The sequence below is a fragment of the Sinocyclocheilus anshuiensis genome, unplaced genomic scaffold (genome assembly GCF_001515605.1).
Source record: "Sinocyclocheilus anshuiensis isolate Anshui unplaced genomic scaffold, SAMN03320099.WGS_v1.1 scaffold166, whole genome shotgun sequence".
Taxonomy (NCBI): domain Eukaryota; kingdom Metazoa; phylum Chordata; class Actinopteri; order Cypriniformes; family Cyprinidae; genus Sinocyclocheilus; species Sinocyclocheilus anshuiensis.
Window position 1 is genome coordinate 1,413,293 of NW_015546050.1, and position 6,913 is coordinate 1,420,205.

Here is a 6,913-nt window from a genome sequence, read left to right on the forward strand (position 1 = left end):
TCCTAGTATTCATGCCCTGTGTTTTCCTTTGTCCATCGTGCTACGTGTGTGTTCCTTCCCATGAGTCTTTATTTGGATTAATAAAGATTGTCTCTTCGAGAATTCTCCCAAGTCTCCTTGCTCCTTTGCTCCTTCGCTCCTCACTCCGACACAGTAGGCAGCGCATGACAAATCTAAGCAGTTTATGCAACCCGCCCCAGGATGGCTTGTCTGAGGGTCTGGATTGCAGGTTATAATGTTGTAAATAATGTTCAATTTCTTACACAGACCAATCATTTCACTTCAGAAGACCTCAATACATTGCAGGCACCAGTTGACATTCATGAATCACCAAGGACCATGGATTTAGCTAAAAACTATCTTTAGTCTTCTACTGAAGAAAATAAGTCTCTAACTTTAATTTGAGGAACTAGGCTTTTTTGAAAGTTTTGATAGTTTGCCAGATCTCTTTTGCTAGTATGCTATTATTACAGCTTCAAGTGAGGGTGCTTTTGCTGTCATTTGAACCCCTGTAGAACTGGGCCTGGGCTTGGCTAACTGCTCCAAACTGCAACAGGGCTGACATCAGGGATTCTTATCTTCTGAATGAGTGACACTTCTCTGCTCAATTACTGTCTGCTCAAATTTTTTTGCCATTAAATATGTGCCCAGCCTTATCACTAACAGCAGTCTAGTTAACATGTTATTTGAATGTAAACCTGTAAAGAAAATAATTTTGTTTTAAAATGTTTACATTTTATAATTTTAGTGTTTCTGCTGTCTTCTTCAGCCTTGTACACATTGACTTTTGATTCATGATAAGAATCAACAGAATCAGTGTTATCAATAAATTAAATGGCATAATTGACTGGACCAAGGCATTTGCAAACTGGACTCTTCTATCTAGGAGACAGTTTTGCCATGACTGCATCTCAGCTTTTGATAAGGGGTAAGTCCCAGACTACATTGTCTTCTTGGAAGACTGTATGTTGTCTTTTCAGGTCGTAGTTATGTTTCTGTTTTGTATAAGCCTTCTTCACATTCTCCTTGACTGGATGAACCATACTTTGTTTTCTCTCCGTGATGTGTCGAAGATTTTATTAATCAAAATATGAATTAATCAAGTATAATCAAGGCGAATATAACCATTTATATATCTAGTTATTCTTCCATTATAATCATATATGCCTGTGTGTAGATATGCCTACGTGGCTAAACTGTACAGAACCTCAGATTAGAAACATCTGGAAAAATACAAATGGGGCTTCTTTCTTTACCATAACAAGAACCCCTTCTCTCTAGGGAGGAATCGAATTGTATGTATAAGGAAAACGCTATGACATTTATACCCCACGCCTTAAAGTCAAAACTGTATAAGAAGAGAGGCAGAAAAACATTCTGGAGATTTTTCTCTGCAGAGAACTTCTCCACTTTATTCTTGATGTAATAAAGTGTATCTTCTGGCATCAAAACCCCAAGACTGAGTGTGAGCCCTCAGAGCAGCGGCTGACGACACTACAGATGTCATATGCAGGATTGTCAGGTGTCGGGGGTTTAGGTAAGGCTATCTCAAGGGACCCTTCAACTTATAACCCAGTGCAATTTCAGCAGGTGTGTAACCGTGCTCTCCTGCCAAGCTGTGTTGATGGAAAACCTGAATTCAGATAACCATTTATCCCAGTGACTATCCCCTGACAAGACTTAACAGATGAGATGTAAACTAAGCTTCTCGATTAGACACCATATAAACAGGAGTTCCCCACCTTGTAAATATTACCTCCACTAAGATGCAGACAATCTGAGGAGCCTTGGCCATTCTCAAAGGAAAACGTTCCACCCATTTTCAACAGTAATCAACCACCACTAAAAGATGTTAATTTTGCTTGGAGCTTTTGGGGAAAGGACCCATCAAATCAACACCTAACATGTACCCGGATTCCGCCACTGGAGTTGATTGCAAGTATCCTGACAGCTTCAAAAAAGATGGTTTGTACTTTTGACAAGTTGGGCAACTCTTTACAGTACTTCCATACGTCAGATCTTAGGCTTCGCCAGTATGCAACTTCCATTTGTCGCAGCAGAGTTTTAAGTCTACCTACTTGACCACTCAGTGAATTATCAATGACCAGCGAATGACCAACTGGAGCTTTGGAACTCTCTCACCATCAGGAACATTACGAAACAAAAAAAACATTTTCCAGAACATAAAGTACCCTGGTGGGATCAGAACTGGTGTGTAGAGTAGCTTTATTGCATAGTTCTTGTATTTCTGGGTCGTTCGTCTGTGCTGAGGTGATGTCAGACCAATTAACAGGTAAACTGACTGATGTTGCAGGAGCAGGGGTAGCTTTGACCATGGCTATTAGAGGAGTCTGATTAACTATTTCCCCACCAAACACGGAATTGTCCGTTATTTATGAGACAATGCTCCCCGCCAAACAGAATTTTCCAGGTTTCCGTGTTTTCACTGTTATATGCTTGGGTGCACTATTACACATCTCCTGAATGAGTCCACAATCTCTTGATCAAAAACACAGGCTAGGAAAATGCAGAAATGAGCAATCTCATGTGTAAGCAGATGCATATGAAAAATAATGAGATCATCAAAAATAAACAGCATATAAATAAAAACTGCCTAATGTTACACAGTGAAATGTTGATCGCGGAAGTGGTAAAGGACTGTGAAGCTTTGGGGGTTGTTGACAGTATAGTGTCCCCATCACAGACCACAGGGTGAGCACCCCCTGCTGGCCTCACTAGCACCCAGCAGCAACCTAGTTTTCCCAGGAGGTCTCCCATCCAGGTACTGACCAGGCTCAACCCTGCTTAGCTTCAGTGGGCGACCAGTCTTGGGCTACAGGGTGATATGGCTGCATATATACATAATGAGTCAATATTTACAGTGTTGACCCTTCTTCTTCATAACCTCAGTTGGTTCTTACAATCTAATTAGTATGATAGTGATTTTACCTGACTAGCACTCATTCACACTTTCACATGTGCTGCTGATATGATTAGTCAATTAATGTTAGCTGGTCATTTTGTGTCAGGATCAAAAAACTGTGAAATTATTTATTTATTTTTGTGAAAAGTTCATTTTATGGCCAATGAAGCTTTTAGCGATTATTTAAAATGCACCTGATCACTCTACACAATAATCTAGAAACAATGTGAATGAAAACTACAACAGCTTAAGCAAAACACAAAATTTATGTCACTGCCAAAACTTTTGGCCATGACTGTAGTTCTTGGCATGGGGTGTTATGGGAGATGTAGTCCATGAAACAATGGTACAGGTAAATGATGGAGTGCCCTCTAGAGGAGCACATAGACACTCCAGTAGGAGATTGTGACATTATTGGTCTTCTTATATTTCGAGCATTGCGAACAGTGAGCATGATCTGTACAGTATTTCCTGCTCTTTACAGACTTCATAAAATTTCCACACAAATTACATTTTGGGAAATTATTGCAATGCAGCATCTCTAGAACCAGAAACTTTCCTTCACTGCTGATTTAAAACAAGCAGGCAGTTCTCCAAGCCCTTGCATGCCTGCCAAATGGGCCATTATTGTTTTAAGTTGGTGCTTAGATCAGCTCTTCTGCTGCTCTTTCCTGTTGTGACGTTAGAGTTGCATTGCCACACACACACCCTTCTGGATTGAGCGCCTATGACTGACTGTACTCATCGTCTGACTGCATGAACCGAACCGTGACCGTTTGGGTCGAATACATGTACCGTACCCCTACATTGTAAAGAAAGCTTATGTAGAATATAGAGGTTGTCAGACCATCAGGTCAAACTATCAGTGTCCTGTAACTTATTGTAATATTTTAAGAATTACTGACAACCAATATCATCATTGTACCCCAGTGCAAATGCCAGGAGAAAGTTCCTTCAATTACTTAATACAAGTTTTCAGCTTTTTTTAAGGACCTGTCAACAAGTTTTCTTTGTTTTACTCAGATCAGTGGCTGGTTGCATAAACCACTCAGACTAGTCTTAAAAGTTAGTCATATTTTTTTTCTTCAAGACTGGTCATAGCTTTTTAAAGTCAGTGACAAAAAGGTAGATTGGTCTAATTTGAATCAAAAAAAGTAAGACTGATTACCTCTTGGCTACCTGCTGGTTGGTAAAACTAGAACTTAAGACACAGTCTTAACATAGTGACTATGGTGCAACTGGCCCCAGATCTTGTTTGCATATTACTATGCCTGACAATGATGGTTAGAGTTGGGCTACTCGGACTCGAGTCCGGTCTCGAGTACAGTTTTTTAAAGGACTCGGATGCATTTTTACTCAGACTTGACTCGGACTCGAGCCTTTCGGACTCTGAAAATATGTCCGAGTCCAGGGACAGTTGACGGAAATGTCACTGACTCAATTCATTATCACTAGAGTGATATTCGGTATTTGCATGTGTTTTTAAGTTTTGACTAGTACTTGAAAGCCGACGGGTTTCTGTGCTCACACACGGAAAGCGGGCTCACAGAATAAACGCGCCTCTCAGTCAGCGTGCGAATGCCGTGTTCTCTTTCGCTTAAGTTCTGTTATTGCGATACACTTATAACTTTTCGTGTATCAAAATGTCCGTCTTGGAGACTATTCGTGTAAATGCAGTCGGTTTTGTCTTAAGTGAACTTGAACAGCTGGGAGAAATACAGATGTGTCAAAATATTTGATCTATGCGTTGGATCGTAAAGCAACAGCGTAAACCTGCAGCTGCCGACTACGTCATAAATGTTAATCAAACAAAAGAAAAGGAGAAAATCACTCACTGCTCTTGACTGAATCACTTATTAACTTTAATAAGAATCATCTATATTTAATGTATACAGTGAAGATTATTTTTTACATACACTTTTGAAATAGTCTGTAGTAGGCTATTTCTATAAGCCTTTACTAGACTACTATCTGAAAAACAAACAAAAACTATTTAATTTGTATTTTTGAGTAATATACACTGAACAAAATTATAAACGCAACACTTTTGTTTTTGGCCCCATTTTTCATGAGCTGAACTCAACTCGTCAGACTCAGATTGACTCCAGTAGAAGTGAGAGCGTGTAGAAACATGAACACAAAGCCGACTCAGGAAATGCTGTTTTCACATCTGAAATCGCCCTGTGACATTTTGAAAACCCAGTTTATCACAATGTCGAAGCATCCTGTAGTCCAGTTTGGTGTGTAATTAATATATATATATATATATATAGTATATTGTTCTAAATAATCGCTAAATAATCCATAGAGAACATTCTGTTGTATTAATATAGGCTATTTTATCGTCTAGTCTGTTTTTGAGTTCAATATACATAAACTGAAATTTAACTTGTTTAAAAACATTTAGAGAACGTGTTACTCTGGGAGTGAACCTGAACGTTTTTATAGACATAGGACTGCGCTAACAGATCCGAGGAACTTTATTTGTAATGTAGCAAAAATGTTCCTTCTCCTCTTTTGCACCTAGAATCAAGAACAGAGACTGCATTATTTACTGTGCTGACAGCACTTTATGTTAAAAGTTAAAGTAAGCGTTAAAGGGGAAGCTTTACTAGCAGGACAAACAAGGGTTTACATCGCCATGTTACACTAATAGAGTAACCTACCAACAATTTTGGGTGGCATGTTCTTTATGTAAATATTGTAATTCAGAAAAAAATGTAATCATTCAGTACCAGTGAATATAAAAATGCATTAATTAGCACCACAACGTTTTTAGTACTTTTAGTACTAAAGTACTTTTACAAAACTAGTGTAAAGAAGGATACACTAGCAGGGCTCCGGTTGGGCTGTGTATTTAGACGCTATTGTGGTAGATGGAAAGGATGTGGCCACTCATGATAAATGCCTGAGACAGGTGTTCACAGCTCTGTCTAGACACAATCTGACTTTGAACACAGAAAAATGCGTGTTTACAGTCCCAGCAATAGGTCTTCGGGTATCCAGATCACGTATAACACCACTTAGAGGTGTGAATCTTCACTGGTTTCACGATTCAATTACGATTAAGATTATCATGTCAATGATTCAATTAAATTCGACATCACAATGTGTTGCACCCTCAATTTTCAATATTAGCCTACTGCACATTTTTCTTAAAGGGGTCATATGATGCGATTTCAATTTTTCCTTTCTCTTTGGAGTGTTACAAGCTCTTGGTGCATAAAGAAGATCTGTAAAGTTGCAAAGACTAAAGTCTCAAATCCAAAGAGATATTCTTTATAAACGTTCAGAGTCAGCCATGCCTACCTAAAATGGCTTTTTCTTACACGCCCCCACATGTCTATGTCACAATGTGGGAAGATTTGCATAACGCCGCCCAAATGTTCACGCAAAGAAAGAAGGCGTAACTTTTATTCTCGCTGTAGTATTGTTGCTGCCGCGTGGTTGCCGCAAGCCCACCGGATGCTCCTTCGTCGAATCCGCCGGCCACGCCTTCTCAAGACTCTAGCCCCCGGCCTCTGCTCACTCTAGGCCGCCATGTGTGACGCTGTGTTTCATTGTGAAAGCGAAACTACTTTGTTTGGCCAGGCCTCCGAAGTGCACGAAGGACGCTCCGCCTTCGCAGGATTTCCTAATTGCGACACCAGAGGTTCCAAATTAGCGCTCTGACGCATAGCAACGGTGCGAGAGGAGAGCTGACGAGAGGGCAATCCTGCCAGGACAGGTGGAGCCAGAATTGCTCATTTTTGTTTTTATGTTTTACGTCACAATGGAGAAGACGGGGATGTACTAAAACTGAATAAAAAAATAGAGCATTGTACAGCTCAATGTTCAGCGACAGCTGTCACAGCTGAACAGTGCTCTGTTTGACCGGTCCAAGTCCTTCAGGTGCAGCCTTTGATATAGTTAGTAAAAATGTGTTCATATTCTGACAAAATGTTGATACTTTCATTTTCAAAATAATCAGAGGTGGACTGTAAGGAAGTA

At 39.8% G+C, this 6,913-nt stretch overlaps 1 long non-coding RNA gene across 1 annotated transcript in view; it reads right to left on the reverse strand.

The window, feature by feature from the left end:
• Positions 1-435: 435 nt before the first annotated feature.
• Positions 436-6,913, reverse strand: part of LOC107699167 (uncharacterized) — a 19,727-nt gene continuing 13,249 nt past the window's right edge. The window contains exon 3 of the long non-coding RNA XR_001635426.1: positions 436-537. This is a non-coding gene — a long non-coding RNA (uncharacterized LOC107699167). The remainder of the gene's footprint in view (positions 538-6,913) is intronic.